The sequence below is a fragment of the Ranitomeya imitator genome, chromosome 2, assembly GCF_032444005.1.
Source record: "Ranitomeya imitator isolate aRanImi1 chromosome 2, aRanImi1.pri, whole genome shotgun sequence".
NCBI classification, from domain to species: Eukaryota; Metazoa; Chordata; class Amphibia; order Anura; family Dendrobatidae; genus Ranitomeya; species Ranitomeya imitator.
The window spans coordinates 252,397,870-252,415,586 of NC_091283.1; the positions used below are offsets into that span (position 1 = coordinate 252,397,870).

The window sequence follows — 17,717 nt, forward strand, 5'->3', positions numbered from 1 at the left end:
AAACAGTGGAAACACCCTACAAGTGACACCATTTTGGAAACTAGACCCCTTAAGGAACTTATCTAGATATGTGGTGAGCACTTTGAACTCTCAAGTGCTTCACAGAAGTGTATAACGTAGAGCCGTGAAAATAAAAAAATCGCATTTGTTTACACAAAATGAGCTTTTCACCCACAAATTCTTATTTTCACAAGGGTAACAGGAGAAACTAGACCACTACAGTTGTTGTGCAATTTCTCCAGAGTATGCTGATACCCCATATGTGGGAGTAAACCACTGTTTGGGCGCATGGCAGAGCTCGGAAGGGAAGGAGCGCCGTTTTACTTTTTCAATGTGGAATTGAGACCGGACACCATGTTGCATTTGGAGAGCCCCTGATGTGCCTAAACATTGAAACCCATCACAAGTGACACCATTTTGGAAACTAGACCCCTTAAGGAACTTATATAGATGTGTGGTGAGCACTTTGAACCCCCAAGTGCTTCACAGAAGTTTATAACGTAGAGCCGTGAAAATAAAAAATCACATTTTTTCTACAAAAATGATTTTTGTCCCCAAATTTTTATTTTCACAAGGGTAACAGGAGAAATTAGACCACAAAAATTGTTGGGCAATTTCTCCTGAGTATGTCGATACCCCATATGTGGGGGTAAACCACTGTTTGGGCGCACCGCAGGGCTTGGAAGAGAAGGAGTGCCGTTTTACTTTTTCAATGTAGAATTGGCTGGAATTGAGATCGGACGCCATGTCGCGTTTGGAGAGCCCTTGATGTGCCTAAACAGTGGAAACCTCCCACAAGTGACACCATTTTGGAAACTAGACCCCTTAAGGAACTTCTCTAGATGTGTGGTGAGAACTTTGAATGCCCAAGTGCTTCACAGAAGTTTATAATGCAGTCGTGAAAATAAAAAAAAAATTTTTCCACAGAAAAGATTTTTTAGCTCCCAAGTTTTTATTTTCATAAGGGTAGCAGGAGAAATTGGAGCACAAAAGTTGTTGTCCAACTTGTCCTGAGTATGCTGGTACCCCATATGTGGGGGTAAACCACTGTTTGGGTGCACGGCAGAGCTCGGAAGGGAAGGAGCACCGTTTTGGAATGCAGACTTTGATAGAATGGTCTGCTGGCATTATGTTGCCTTTGCCGAGCCCCTGATGTACCTAAACAGTAGAAACCCCACACAAGTGACCCCATTTTGGAAACTAGACCCCCCAAGGAACTTATCTAGTTGTGGGGTGAGAACTTTGAATGCCCAAGAGCTTCACAGAAGTTTATAATGCAGAGTTGTGAAAAAAAAAAATTTCCACAAAAAAGATTTTTTAACCCCCAAGTTTTTATTTTCACAAGGGTAACAAGAGAAATTGGACCCTAAAAGTTGTTGTCCAATTTATCCCGAGTACGCTTATGCCCTATATGTGGGGGTAAACCACTGTTTGGGCACACGGCAGAGCTCAGAAGGGAGGGAGCACCATTTGACTTTTTGAGCGCAAAATTTGCTGTCGGGTTTGGAGACTCCCTGATGTACCTAACCAGTGGAAACCCACCAATTCTAACTCCAACCCTAACTAACTCATGCCTAACTCATGCCTAACATTAAAAAAGTGGACTAACCACCCGAGTAATACATATCCTTGCCATCATCTACCTAATGCTGTTATGTATAGAAAATGGGTAACAGGTAGCTGTAATTAAAGAAAAGAGAATTATTACTTTTTGGTACAATTCCTCGAGTACAGTGGTGGCTACATATGGGTTTGATACCTGTGACATAATACAGGGAAGTGGGTGTGGGGAGCCAGGAGTGTCACGACTCTCGGCAAAGACAGAACAGTTTGTATTCTTTATTTGTGGTAATTGGGAAAGAAGAAATAAAAACTGTGGTTCTTGGAAATCTGTAGGATGGGATACAAGTGATAGAGTGGGGATATAAACCGACCCCTGCCTTCAAACAAGAGAGTAGTAAAGGGAAGTCCTTGCTTACGCAGATGACGCTATTCAAGTCCGACTCTAGTGACCAATGCAGGACAAAATTTTATCCTTTGATACTCAGTATTGAGGATCCATCACCCAATGATGTAGGAGAGTATACTTTTGGGGGCATATTATAGTCAGGAGGAAAGACCCCAACAGGCAATTCCCAATTTAAAGATACTGTATGTTGGAGTCTCAGGAAAGGGCAAATCTGGAATACCATGGATTCCACTTCTTCAACATGTTTGTGTTTTTATGGCATGACTGCAATCCAGAACCCCACTTATGAGGATACACTTGCTATAGAGACTGGGTATACAGATGTTAACGCCTGGGTTGAGTGGATGAGGTACACTGCACAACAACAAAATAGGACCAACTGTTATGTGTGTGCAGCAGCCAGGCCCCATTTGGGATCTGTTCCCTATTAATCCCTGAATTGGAGGAGTGTGTCCTTGCCCTCTTTACCAACACCCTTTCCCCCTACCTGTAGGTCTTCGATTGAGTTTAGCCTAGGAAACGTCGGTGGGTCTATTCACAAGGAATAGGTCGCCCACTCCATTGTAGGGTTTCAGCCTAGTCCTGGTGCAGGGTCAGCTTTTCCCCTTCTACCCTAGTCCTGAGTTGCAGATCTGTAACAGTCACCTTAGCCTTAAAAAAGCTTGAATCCTTATCTGAGGAACTTAAGAAAATTCAGTTGATGATCTTTGGGATACTTGGTTTGGGTAGATGACGGAATGGCAGAAATGGTTGGCACAGATTGGTACAATTATTATGGTAATCCTTATTTTCATGTCTGTGGTTTCCTGTATATTTCTTTGTGTTAAACAAATGGTCACTAAGAGCGTGGACCGCCTAACCCCTACGCTGGCTTTCCAAGAAGATGGTGATGGCCATGATTTTACTATAAAACCCTGAAGACCAATTCAATTTATTAAAAAGGGATAAATATATATATATATATATATATATATATATGATTTCCACATGAATAAAGATTGCATCAAGGGGGGTAAAAGCTCAATATTACCCATCTACCCTGCCCTTTTTAGTTTTTGCGTTTGTTTTTTGTTCTTCCCAGACCCATAACTTTTATATATTTCAGTCAATACGGCTATGTGAGGGCTTGTTTTTTGAGGGACGAATTGTACTTTTGAATGACATCATTGGTTTTACTGTGTTGTGTACTAGAAAATGGTGAAAAAATTCCAACTGTGGTGACAATGCAAAAAAGTGCAATTACACAATGTTTTTTCATTTTTTTTTACCATGTTCACCAAATGCTAAAACTGACCTGCCATTATGATTCTCCAGGTCATTACGAGCTCATAGACATCAAACATGTCTAGGTTCTTTTTTTATTTAAAGGGGCTCTGTCACCTGAATTTGGAGGGAACAATTTTCAGCCATAGAGGCGGGGTTTTCGGGTGTTTGATTCACCCTTTCCTTACCCGCTGGCTGCAATATTGGATTGAAGTTCATTCTCTGTCCTCCGTAGTACATGCCTGCACAAGGCAATCTTGCCGGGACCAAAAAATGTAATTCTGACATTTTGACTCTTGCTACACTGTTTAGCGATCAGGTTAATCCTTTTTTATTGTTTTGGCGATTCTGAAAGTGGCGATAGCAAATATGTGTATGTTTTGATTTTATTTTGTTTTTGAATAAGGCGAAAGGGGGTGATTTAAACTTTTACATTTTTTTTATATTTTTAAAAACATTACTTTTTTTACTTTTGGCATGCTTCAATAGTCTCCATGGGACTAGAAGCTGCCATAGCCTGATCAGCTTTGCCATATAGAGGCGATGATCAGATCGCCTCTGTGCTGTAGAATTACTTGCTATGATGCTATGGAATTACTTGCTATGAATCGCGATTCCACCCACGGCTATTCAGGCACATGTCAGCTGTTCAAAACAGCTGATATGTCCCAGGAAAGATGTGGGCTTAGCGCCGGAGCCCACATCAATGGGAGTGAAGCAACCTCTGCAGTACAAATGACCCTGATGAAAAGTTCACATACCCCATTTCTTAATACCGTGTATTGACCCCTCTGGCATCAATGACAGCTTGAAGTCTTTTGTGGTCCTTGTGGATGAAGTTCTTTATTTTCTCAGATGGTAAAGCTGCCTGCTCTTCTTGGCAAAAAGCCTCCAGTTCCTGCAAATTGCTGGTCTGTCTAGCATGAACTGCGCGCTTGAGATCTCCCCAGAGTGGCTCAATGATATTGAAGTCAGAAGACTGAGATGGCCACTCCAGCATCTTCACTTTGTTCTGCTGTAGCAAATGACAGGCCGAATTGGTCTTGTGTTTTGGATCGTTGTCATGTTGAAACATCCAGGTACATCCCATGCGCAGCTTCCGGGCTGATGATTGCAAATTTGCCTCCAGTATTTGCTGATAATGTGCTGCATTCATCTTTCTTTCAACTTTGACCAAGTTTCCTTTGTAGCTCACACATCCCCAAAACATCAGCGATCCATCTCCGTGCTTTACAGTAGGAATGATGTTCCTTTCATTATAGGCCTTGTTGACCTCTCTCCAAATGTAACATTTTTGGTTGTGGTCAAAAAGTTTAATTTTGGTCTCATCACTCCAAATTGCCTTGTTCCAGAAGTTTTGAGGCTTCTCTCTGTGCTGTGTCATGTATTGTAGGTGAGATACTTTGTGGCAGTAATGGCTTTCTTCTGGCAACTCAACCATGCAGCCCATTTTTCTTCAAGTGCCTCCTTATTGTGCATCTTGACAGCTACACCGCTAGTTTTCAGAGTCCTGCATTTCAGCTGATGTTATTTGTGGGTTTTTCTTTGCATCCCTAGCAATTTTCCTGGCAGTTGTGGATGACATTTTTGTTTTTACAGAGCCCCTGATTTTCCATTTGTTAATCAGTTTGAACGCAGCTGGCTGGCATTATCAATTCCTTGGATATCTTTTTGTATCCCTTTCCTGTTTTATACACTTCAACTACCTTTTCCCGTAGATCCTTTGACAATTATTTTGCTTTCTTCATGATTCACAATCCAGAAAATTCAGTTGCTAGATGAAAGATGCAGGAGTCTGTCTGGATCCCAGAAACTCACTCAGCTTTTATTCACACACAGTGATTACAAGCAAACAGGTCACAGGTGAGGATGTTACATTTAGTAGCCATTCACACCCATTTGTGTCAAATTCTGTGCATGTTATCAAGCCAAAATCACCAGGGTATGTGAACTTCTGATTAGGATCATTCGATGTTTTGGGTTGTTATTATGATTTAAAAAGAGAAAACACAGTAGTTTGATAATAAATGGCCTCACCCAACCACTAACCATGAGTGGAGGAAAAGTTTTAGTGTTATCATTCATATTCTCTAAAAAAAAGGCCAAGAAAGCAAAAATTCTGCAGGGGTATGTAAACTTTTGAGCACAACTGTATTTATTGAGTATAAGATAAATACATACATAGATATATGTAAACAAATTGTAGATATATCACTTGATATCAGTTTATAAGGTCAATAGATACTGTGCACTTATAAATGAATAGCTCCTATAATGAGAGGACACAGAGCAATGGGTATAAATAGTAAGAAAATAAAGCGCTAACAGTGCATTACATTCCTGGAATAATAAGAGATATAAAGTGCAGTAAGTGCTATATGGAATTCTCCAGAAATACAGTACAGCCCATATAGTGTAAGGGAGTAAACATCCTAACAAGAGATGGAGATTACAAATCCTATAGACGACATGCCAGTGGTATACAGATAAGGATGAAATATTTACCACTATTCCCTCTTGCGCGTGTTTCGCCACGTCAGCTTCCTCAGAGGGTATGGATAAGTGTTTCCAACAACCAAGGCCCTGCACTAATCCAGGCAAGGTGAGTAACTCTGGGATACAGTGGGAGTGTTTCTAATTAGGGCTGTTCCCCGGTCACATCTATGGAACACATGAATGAGTCTGCCGGTGTAAGCCAATCACATAGGTGGTTATTGTTTATACCACCCTTTCCTATCCAGGGTCATGTTATTGGCGTGACACCTAATAGTAGTTGGGACATACCCCTGATGGCTTATTGGTGTAAACCGAACGTCCTAGGGCAAATGCCAATCAGAGCTCCCAGAGAGCGAGTATACCCCATGTGGGTAAATGCATCTGTGAGGCCCCCGGGTGGTGTCATGTGTGGGATCCAGGAAACAGCGTCACACACCATCCCGGGTAACTCCGCTTCTGGGCACCTCCAATTGGATGGTGTTTCCAAGGGGGAGTGTACGGAAGGACACTGGATGGACTCATTGCCATGGAGATCAGACAGGCCGACACTACGCAAAAAAAACAAGCACCAAACAACTAACAATCCATAATGTAAAGTCAGAAAAAATGAGGAAAATAATCTAAGTTTATATTCACACTGCAATATTAGTCACATTTGATCTGTGTCTGTCCCAGAAAAAAAGTCATCATTCCCTGTAATCAGTGTATAGAGGAGGAGATGATTGCGGAGAGACCGTCCATTGTTAGAATAGTGGGTAGACACAGAGGGCATCCAATGTTCCCGACTATCCGGGTGTCTAGAGGATCTTCACCATAGGACAGTAAAGTGCAGGTAGGAGATGATTGCGGAGAGACCGTCCATTGTTAGAATAGTGGGTAGACGCAGAGGGCATCCAATGTTCCCGACTATCCGGGTGTCTAGAGGACCTTCACCATAGGAAAGTAAAGTGCAGGTAGGCCATCTTGTCACCATTGAAAAAACAAAAAACCCTAAAAAATACCTTTTAATAATAATGATTAAAAGTATGAACAACCAAAAATACTTTCCTAAAAAATAGGGAAAGTTGAGGATCTATGCTGTAAATTAAATAGCATACAGACTGAAAAGTTTATTGTACACCACAGAGGTTTAGGTACCATAATTAGTGTCAATACGTGAGCCACAAATTATTAAATGCATAGGGAATGGACTAGGGAAGATAGAGGTGCCTCACCGTATAGACGGCCCTTCCTGGCAGCGGAGGTTGGCACCCTGGGAATGATATGGCACCCCCGCTCACCGTCGGCTGACCCTCAGGACCCTCAACAGGAATCCCTATCAAAAAGCCACCACCATCACCAAACACCTATAATGTCTAAAGTGCTGTTCGTGCAGTTACCTAGGTCCTTATCTGAATCTAAAAGTTGTGGTTCCAGAGGCGGAGCGGAATAACTCTAGGATAGGCTCAATAGGCTAATAACAAGTGATAATCAAAGAGGGTATAATATATTTCAAAAACGCCTCGTCTTTATCCACAATTCTTATATTTATGTATAGATGTGAAACGGATTGACACTAGGCAAGAATTGGCTGATAGAGGATGATACCTCAGGTTCAATGATGGATAGAGGAGTCGAAACAACTGGCAAACTTAACAGCTAGGAGACCCATTATGTGTCATAACCATCCTTTAGGCAAGGTGAATATACTCAGGTGCTAATAGTCATCAAACCATCAGGTTAGGGCATTTATACATGATGTCAATACAAAAGATTACACAGCTCATAATTCTTGCCAAAAGTGGTCACAAAATAAGCCACAAGTCGCATTGGGTCAAGGCAGGCAAAGCCATCCAATATAGATGAAAACAGTGACCATCTCTATAGGCATTATTATGTATTGAGCCACAACCGCGTTGTCGGAGTATTCATCCCAACCAAAAAGGTAACAGACACCTCATGATCAGCACATAGGTGTGTAATCAATAATGTCCACTTATCTCCCGGGGACTAGTGCCCCATACCGACCCGTTTCCCCCCATTGCCGGTCCAAAGGGGTTCATCAGGGGAATGCCAGCGGTAAGCACCAGGCAGCTTGTAATGAAAAAGTGCTGAATGCGCTTCAACAGAGGGTCCTTATATTCCGCACGCCGTACGCCGTAATCCCGGAAGTCATTCATTGACTTACGGGGTAGCAGGGCAGCTGTCAGCCGCTTGTATGTATCAGCGGTTTGTTTCTCAGAAGATAGTATAGGCTTCCGGTAACAAGTGTCACTGGTGGAGCGCAGTCTGCACATCAGCGACCATGTGATACCAGTCTGTCTTGCTTGTGGAACGCAGCATGCATTCCATTAACCTCCTTGCTGGACTTTATGAGGAGGAAGCAAGGGGGGGTGGGGGAAGGCCCTTTTTCAGATATTTTTAAAAATACTATTACCATCACAGCCCCCTTGCTCAAAATTCTGTGGCCTGTAACAGTACAGAACACATTCACCTAGGTCATGTCATCGTAGATAAGGAAGAGACATTGCAGGAAACCGAGTTAAGAAGAAGGCCCAATGTAGGGGTGTGGGTCTCTGAGACTTGTAATTTAGTGCATGGCCTGACAAGCATTTCTTCATGGGTACTAAATTTTACTGTCTGTAGCAGCACGGAACACATGAGCCATGGTTATCTAGTGGTGGAAAATAATGAGAGATGGAAGAAGGCTTCATTAAAACCCAGGCCCAATTGAAAGGTGCGTGTCTCCTACACTTGTGATGCCCATTTACTAAGTGTATGGGCTGAAAAACATTTCCCCAAGGGGGATACATTGATTAAAAACATACTATGGGCATCTTAGACACCCTTGGCAAAAATTTCACTGTCTGTAGCAGCACGGAACACATGAACCCTTGTTATCTACTGGTGGAAAATGATGAGAGGTGGAGGAAGGCCTCATTAAAACCCAGGCCCAATTGAAAGGAGCGTTTCACCTACACTTGTGACAAACATTTCTCCCAGGGGGATACATTGATTAAAAACATACTATGGGCATTCTAGACACCCTTGCCAAAAAATGTACTGTCTGTAGCAGCACGGAACACATGAACCCTGGTTATCTAGTGGTGGAGAATGAGGAGACATTGCTAAAGCCTAATTGAAAAGTAGACCCAATTTAAAGGAGCCGGTCTCCTATACTTGTAATGCCCATACACTAACTGTATGGGCTGACAAACATTTCCCCATGGGGGGGTACATTTTTAAAAAAAAGATACTATGGGCATCACAGACACCCATGCCCCCCAAAATTTGTGACTTAGGCATCACAGAATCCATTCCCCTGATGCTCTACTGGTTGTGGATGATGAGGATGAGGATAAGTTGGAAGATAACACCAAACAGACCAAATCTGGAAGCGTATACTCATGTGTGATTTGGAAAAGGTGCATGAGAATACACCTCCCCCAAAAATAGAATGTATTAGAGGTTATGTTTCCCTGTTTTCACTTGGTGGTGTACAGAAATCTTTCCCAATCCAGCCCTTGTTCATTTTGATAAGAGTCAGCCTGTCAGCATTTTCAGTTGAGAGGTGGATGCGCTAATCAGTAATAATTCCACCAGCGGCACTAAAAACCCGCTCTGACAGAACGTTAGCAGCAGGGCAGGCCCAGGACGTCCAAGGCGTAGAGAGCCTGTACATGCCACGTGTCCAGCTTAATAATTAAAAGGCACAGAGGAATCACGGAGGACGTTTGTACGATCTGCAAGGTACTCCCTCAGCATCTTCTCAAACATTGCACTTCTTGTGAGAGCATCCCTTGGCTCTGTGCCAGTACGATGGGAGGGTCTGAGAATACTGTCCCAGAACTTTGCCATTGTTCCCCTGCCTGTGCTGGATTGTACTTCTGTCTCTCTCGCTTGGACTCCTTGGTTGTACAACAACTCTGCTGCCAGCATTCTCACATGGGAATTTTCTGAGTAATTCTGCTACAAGGGCCCTCTGGTACTGCAACATTTTAGTACACCTCTCTTCCTCTGGTAGAAGAGATTGAAAGTTCTCCTTGTAGTGTGGGTCTAGAAGTGTCACTAACCAGTAATGAGTGTCATCCAAAATAATTGTTATAATGCGAGGGTCATGTTAAACGCAGTGCAACATAAAGTCAGCCATGCGTGCAAGATAGCTAACAGGCAAGACTTACGTGTCCTCAACAACAGGACGACTGACCATGCTGTCCTCCTCCTCATCCTCCCTGTCCTCAGGCCATCCACGCTGAACAGACGCTAATACAGATGTGCTTGTAGTACCATCTATAGCGCATGAAATTAGCTCCTGTTCTTCCTCCTCCTCCTCATTGTCTACCAATGCACATTGAGAAGACATGAGGCTGGGCTGAGTGTAATCCCCCTGTATGGTTCCTTGCTCCATGTCTTTGTGCTCTGCCTGCAATGCATCCTCTTTAATTGTGAGCAGAGAAGTTTTCCGAATGCTGAGAAGAGGGATGGTGATGCTAATTATGGCGTCTGCACCACTCACCGTCTTGGCGCAGTCCTCAAAGTTTTGGAGGGTGATACATATGTCTGACATCCATGTCCACTCCTAAGGTCTTATGTATGGAGTCTGACCTGAATATCCATGGCCTTGTTGATGTTGGTAGTCAACAACTGCCCTCTTCTGCTTACAAATCCTTTCCAACATATGCAGCGTAGAGTTCCATTGCGTGGGGACATCACACACCAGCCAGTGAGCTGAAAACTGCAAACGCTGCTGAAGCACGGCAAGGGCGGCTGAAGCTGTAGCTGACTTTCTAAAATGGGCAGACAGATGGTACACTTTCACTAGCAGATCTGGCAGCTCTGGGTAGCTTTTCAGAAAATGTTGAACCATGAGGTTACACACATGTGCCAAGCAAGGTACGTGTGTGAGCTCATCTTGGATCAGAACCGCCACCAGGTTACTGCCATTGTCACACATGACCATACCTGGCTGTAGGTTCAGTGGTGTCATCCAAACATCTGACTGCTCTTTCAGCACTATCCACAACTCTTCTGCATTGTGCGGTTTGTCAACTATGCGAATTAGCTTCAGCACAGCCTGTTGCCACTTGGCTGAGGCAGTGCTTGGGGCTTCTGGCTGATGTGTTGATTTCAGAGATGGAGGATGAAGAGGAGGAGGTGCAGGAGCTCTAGACTGTGGGGGCAACCCTGATTGATGTAGGGCCAGCAATCCTCGGCGTGGGGAGGATGTGTTCCATCCCAAGTTCTGACTGGGTCCTGGCTCCCACTATGTTAACCCAGTGTGCCATCAGTGAGATGTACTGTCCCTGCCCACAAGCACTTATCCATGTGTCTGTGGTTAGGTACTTTCCCTGTAACAGCATTGTTGAGGGCATGGGTAATGTTGTGGGACACATGCTGTTGTAATGCCTGTATGGCACACCGGGAGAAATAGTGGTGACTGGGGACCGAGTACCTTGGGACGGCCGCCGCCATCAGGTTGTGGAAAGCATCTCAACAAGCCTAAAAGGCAGCATTTCTAGCGCAAGCAGAAGAGAAATATTAGAATTGAGGACTGTGGCCTGTGGGGCGTTGGCTGGGTATTTCTGCTTGCGTTCCAAAGACTTGGCTATAGACAGCTGAAGGCTGTGCTGGGAAAAGGACTTGGACGGGCTTGATGATGTTGCTGCATGACTGTGGGCCACAACAGGTACAGAGATAGAGGAATTTTCACATGCATAGTGTACTGGCGATTGGCTTCTACGCAAAACAGTGGAATAAGCAGTGGTGTGACCTGCAGACATTGGTCCTGGAGCCTGGGGTTTGGCCCATAAAGTCGGGTGCTTTGCTGCCATGTGCCTGATCATGCTGGTGGTGGTCAGGCTGGTTGTTTTGCTACCCCTGCTGATGCGGGCATGGCAGGTGCTGCAAATGGCTTGTTTGGGGTTATCGGCAGTCTTTAAAAAATAACCAGACTCGGGAAGATCCAACAGTTGGAATGGCAACTTCCCTCATGTTGGTGTTATGGGGAACGGATGCACGCCTTCTGTCTGGGGCCACCACACTGCTTCTTCCTGCCTGTTGGGGTAATATGCCTCCTTCCTCATGTGTGCTGCTGCCCTTGCTCTGCTTGTCCTCCTGCCAGGTTGGGTCAGTCACATAGTCATCCACCACCTAGTCTTCCACATCCACACCCTGCTCCTCCTCCTGACTTTCTGGCAATTGTGTCTCATCATCGTCCACATCTTCTGATACTTTCCCATCATCGCCTTCATGTGACCGAGGTTGGTCAAAGCTTTGGGCATCTCTACATGCGATCTCAGCTGTCACCACTTCAAGTTGACCTGCCGAGAGTTCTGAATCTTGAAATGGAAAACTGAACAGCTCTTTGTTAGAAAAAATAACTCTTCCTTACTTTTTCAAGTAATAATACAGTGAGGATAGAAAAGAAAAGCAAAATTGAATTGTGTGGATAAAACAAATCTTGTTTAATGTCCATTCAAAAACTGGTTACAAAAATGAAGAAAAAGTAAATTCATAAGTTCATAGCACACAAATTAAAGGGAACCTGTCACCTGAATTTGGCGGGACTGGTTTTGGGTCATATGGGCGGAGTTTTCAGGTGTTTGATTCACCCTTTCCTTACCCGCTGGCTGCATGCTGGCTGCAATATTAGATTGAAGTTCATTCTCTATCCTCCATAGTACACGCCTGCACAAGACAAGATTGCTTTGCACAGGCGTGTACTATGGAGGACAGGAATGAACTTCAATCCAATATTGCAGCCAGCATGCAGCCAGCGGGTAAGGAAAGGGTGAATCAAACACCTGAAAACTCCGCCCATATGACCCAAAACCAGTCCCGCCAAATTCAGGTGACAGAGTCCCTTTAAGTATTAGATTATAAAAGAGAAAGCAAGCATTGATCTTACATATGGTCTTGAGGTATGATGTGTTCCATGGGGAGAGTCTCAAGAAATGAGAGATCTGCACCATACTCAGAGCAGGCGGTTTATATACCATTTCGACCCCCTTACATTGGTTCCTATTTCCTATCTCCTAACCACATATGGTGATCTACCGCTATGTTCATAGCTCGTACCATATTAGCAGAACCTAGTAGCTTATTATTCCCATAGTACTATATTTAACAATGGCTAAAGTTACTTTGACATGGAGTATAAACACATTTTCAAATGGTAAATACCAAAAGAAAAAATGAAGTGAAAGAGAAAGTACGATTTAAAATAATAAATTTATTCAGAACTTATTCTAAAAAGGTGTATTTACACATGGTATAAAATTAGACAGAAAGCGGGGGGAACGGAAACCTCCAAATACCAGGGGATGCAAACCACAGTCTATCACAGTCCTGTGGTACTAACAATAATCCAAAAAGGTCAGCTAGATAAATCAATTACATGTGTGTCTAAGCGGTCAAAAAATGCTTCAAGGATAAGAGTACCAAGGCAAGATGTGCAGCGCACAGAGTTGAATAACAGATGGTAATATATAATCTTAGAGAGGGCATGTAACCATAAGACCATAAGCATAGGTACCCAGTATGTTAGCATGCAATATGCTGTGAAGAACTCTGGGGAGTGAACTAAGCACTATATATGCAGGTGGAGTGTACGGTATAGCACCTATCTGAATACAATGGGTAAATTAATTACCTGAAAGGAATAGATGCCAGGAACCTGTGCGTGGAAACAGGATAGTGTGGAGGCCTCCTGCGTCCAACAAGCGCCGTTTCGCAATAAAGCTTCTTCCAAATGGGGCGATCATATCATTTGCAATATCACCCGACCACACAGCCTTTTCTTCACCTCTTATCTATATTCCAGTATAAAACATCTGTAGGATTACATTCCCATGTGCCTGTCTTATTATTGTGTACATAATCTCTTTGTAACTGTATAAACCCAGCCTTAGGTCCTGTGATAGCATGTAATGTTATGTTAGTGTCATGTATGAAGTGTAACTCAATACAGCATTTTACACCATAACCCATGCAAATGTTTCCGGTAATATCTACTGAATTGTCCGGTATGTCTTCATCTATCAGGTTTTGTAGACTTGTTCTTCTTGGTTTCCTCGAATGTAGAGTTCTTTCGAAAGGTTCATTCACTTCACTAGTGTTGGTTCCACGATGCAAAATATCTTCTGCATAGATCACAGTTGAAATAGTACATAGCAGCAGAAATGTGATTCCCATCAAATAGTAGCTTTTCCTGGGAAATGTCGTCTTCTCCTGAAGGATTGGTGTTGATTCCCTTCCACCAAGGCCATGGTGTTTCGTATTCCAGCTCTTATTGGAATACATTTCTTCCTAAAAGAAATGCAGTATCATTATTTTGCAATATACAATTTGCACTGATCGACATGTACCCACACTCTTTGTTGTCTGCGGGTATTTTTGACCGCATTAGATGCTCGTTGCACAAGAATCATGACTTGTCCCATGGTTTCAATAATCTCAAAGGGACCTTCTCAGTTACTTTCCCAAGGTCCATTCTTCCTGAAAGTTTTGATCATCACCTGAGCCCCTTTTTTGAATTTGGATACATATGGTGGCTCCATTCTCTGAATTCTTGATGCAGCATGTGGATGAATCGTTTTTAAAATTTCCTGCAACAATTGCAACCATTTGGACCTTGCAACAGCATCTTTTTGAGGTGTGGACAAAAATGGTTCATGTGGAAAAATCAATGGCATTTTTCTTCCTGTCATTAGTTCTAAAGGAGTAAACTGAGTTGTGGAAGAAGTTGTTCCTCTCACACTCAACAATACAAAAGGTACGGCATCAACCCAAGTATTGCCTTTGTCCAATAGCATCTTGGCAATTCTCGATTTTATTGTTCTATTCATCCTTTCCACAATACCAGCAGACTGTGGATGGTAAGGTACATGGAACTGTTGTTGTACCCCTAGAATAGTACAAACGGCTTGCATGATTTTTCCGGTAAAGTGACTTCCTCGATCAGAGGAGATCATTCTTGGGATCCCCAAGTACAAAAGACATGATAAACTAATTCTCTAACTGTAAACAAAGCATCATCTTTCCTAACAGGTAATATTTCAACCCATTTAGAAAAAAACATTTACTACAACCAATGCATACCTGAGACCATTTTTACGTGATGGTAACGGTCCAATGTAGTCGATTTGTAATGTGGACCATGGACCATCTGCACGTGCGGTTCGGAGTAGTGGCGGTTTCTGTCCTTTTGGTCTTGGATAAATTTGGGCACAAATGAGACATAATTGCACAATACTTTATACAGTCTCTTCCATCTTTTCCCAGTAAGATATCTCTCTGAGAATGCCTAACAATTTCTGTTGACCCATGATTATATTTTGTGAACTCAACCTGTAGAACTTTTGGTACAACAGGACGCAACTCCCTGTTTAAGTCATGGCATAAAACCCTGTTTTCACAAACAAAGGGAGGTTTTGGATCAACCCGGGAAGCAACAAGAGATGTGTCTTTTTCTTGTTCTTCCACAAAAGAAGGGATATGCGTATCTGTTCTTTAAACTGCTAAAATCTCTAAAGTTGTTCTGTCCTCACTAGCTGAGGCAGTCTCATACGTAGCTATACAGTCAGCTAAACCGCTATACCGGGATCCAATAAGGAGACTGTGGTTGAGTCTGTGCTTTATTAAACGTAGCGGTATATTGATGCGGTGAAACTGTGAACAATGATATACATAGAATCAGTGCATGGCATAGAACAGATACATAATACACATGATATACATTATGCATAACATTTAGAAAGCTAGTGACTAAACTGGGAGTACAACTAGTTAAACTAAGCTAATATAGAGCAGGAATATCTAGGAAGCATAAAGACATACCGGCAATGCAATCGCAAGGGGGATGAAGTAAAGCATCTTTCCTTGAAGGCAAACTGAAGAAAGTGAAAGGAAAAATGGAGGGAAATGGAGGCTGAGCTACCATAATGCATTGCAAAGGAGGAGGAGAATCAGACATGGATAATACAAAAACAAGATTGAACTGCCAACATAACTCTGGCCGCTAGAGGGAGCCAAAGCATCACAGATGAATAAAGGCATGAATATGTCAATACTGTATACTGAGGAAACTGCAATTATGCAAGCAAATAATCAGGGCAACAATATTAGATGGCGGAGACAGAACACTCCCCGTCTGGCATCAACGGATGTCACAACTCCTTTCTTCCGAAGGCAACAATAGGACCAGTTCAGATACCGGTCTTGAAATGTCTTAGGTTCATTCCCTTTGGTCATCCTTAGCTCAACTTTGCGGACGTTGCCGTCCTTACTCGGGAACGTTGCGGTAACTAGACCAAGTGGCCACTGGTTCCGGTGAATCTGACAGTCTTTCACAAGAACAAGGTCACCTATGTTCAGATTAGGTTTAGTAGATTGCCACTTCGTCCGTGGCTGCAGGGTAGACAAATATTGTTTGCGCCACCTGTCCCAGAAAGTATTTGCAAGACTTTGTACCTGTCTCCATTGGCGCTTGTAGAGGTCCTTCGCGTCGAATCCTCCTGGAGGGGCACTGGACAGTCCTGTTTTCTGGGTAAGTAAAGTAGCTGGAGTCAATAACAAAGGCTCCTCAGGGTCGTTAGGAACTGGAACCAGGGGTCTTGCGTTAATTATAGCTGCAGCTTCAGCCATGAAGGTGATGAGACTTTCGTGGGTGAGTCTCACTGCTCCTTCTTGAAGAAGAGTGGAGTCAAGAATTCTCCGTACTAGACCAATCATTCGTTCCCAAGATCCTCCCATATGTGAAGAGTGAGGTGGGTTACATAGTAACATAGTAACATAGTTAGTAAGGCCGAAAAAAGACATTTGTCCATCCAGTTCAGCCTATATTCCATCATAATAAATACCCAGATCTACGTCCTTCTACAGAACCTAATAATTGTATGATACAATATTGTTCTGCTCCAGGAAGACATCCAGGCCTCTCTTGAACCCCTCGACTGAGTTCGCCATCACCACCTCCTCAGGCAAGCAATTCCAGATTCTCACTGCCCTAACAGTAAAGAATCCTCTTCTATGTTGGTGGAAAAACCTTCTCTTCTCCAGACGCAAAGAATGCCCCCTTGTGCCCGTCACCTTCCTTGGTATAAACAGATCCTCAGCGAGATATTTGTATTGTCCCCTTATATACTTATACATGGTTATTAGATCGCCCCTCAGTCGTCTTTTTTCTAGACTAAATAATCCTAATTTCGCTAATCTATCTGGGTATTGTAGTTCTCCCATCCCCTTTATTAATTTTGTTGCCCTCCTTTGTACTCTCTCTAGTTCCATTATATCCTTCCTGAGCACCGGTGCCCAAAACTGGACACAGTACTCCATGTGCGGTCTAACTAGGGATTTGTACAGAGGCAGTATAATGCTCTCATCATGTGTATCCAGACCTCTTTTAATGCACCCCATGATCCTGTTTGCCTTGGCAGCTGCTGCCTGGCACTGGCTGCTCCAGGTAAGTTTATCATTAACTAGGATCCCCAAGTCCTTCTCCCTGTCAGATTTACCCAGTGGTTTCCCGTTCAGTGTGTAATGGTGATATTGATTCCCTCTTCCCATGTGTATAACCTTACATTTATCATTGTTAAACCTCATCTGCCACCTTTCAGCCCAAGTTTCCAACTTATCCAGATCCATCTGTAGCAGAATACTATCTTCTCTTGTATTAACTGCTTTACATAGTTTTGTATCATCTGCAAATATCGATATTTTACTGTGTAAACCTTCTACCAGATCATTAATGAATATGTTGAAGAGAACAGGTCCCAATACTGACCCCTGCGGTACCCCACTGGTCACAGCGACCCAGTTAGAGACTATACCATTTATAACCACCCTCTGCTTTCTATCACTAAGCCAGTTACTAACCCATTTACACACATTTTCCCCCAGACCAAGCATTCTCATTTTGTGTACCAACCTCTTGTGCGGCACGGTATCAAACGCTTTGGAAAAATCGAGATATACCACGTCCAATGACTCACCGTGGTCCAGTCTATAGCTT

General features: G+C 43.1%; 2 protein-coding genes across 4 annotated transcripts in view; one reads left to right on the forward strand and one right to left on the reverse strand.

Annotated features, from left to right (window-relative positions):
* Window positions 1-17,717, forward strand: part of LOC138662942 (oocyte zinc finger protein XlCOF29-like) — an 87,419-nt gene that overhangs the window by 47,693 nt on the left and 22,009 nt on the right. The gene's annotated exons all lie outside the window — the stretch shown is intronic.
* LOC138662939 (oocyte zinc finger protein XlCOF6-like) overlaps window positions 12,919-17,717 on the reverse strand; it is a 69,055-nt gene continuing 64,256 nt past the window's right edge. The window contains exons 8-9 of the mRNA XM_069748949.1: window positions 14,807-14,917; window positions 12,919-14,014 (exon numbers count right to left, since the gene is read on the reverse strand). The gene's annotated coding sequence lies outside the window, so the exon portion shown is untranslated. The remainder of the gene's footprint in view (window positions 14,015-14,806; window positions 14,918-17,717) is intronic.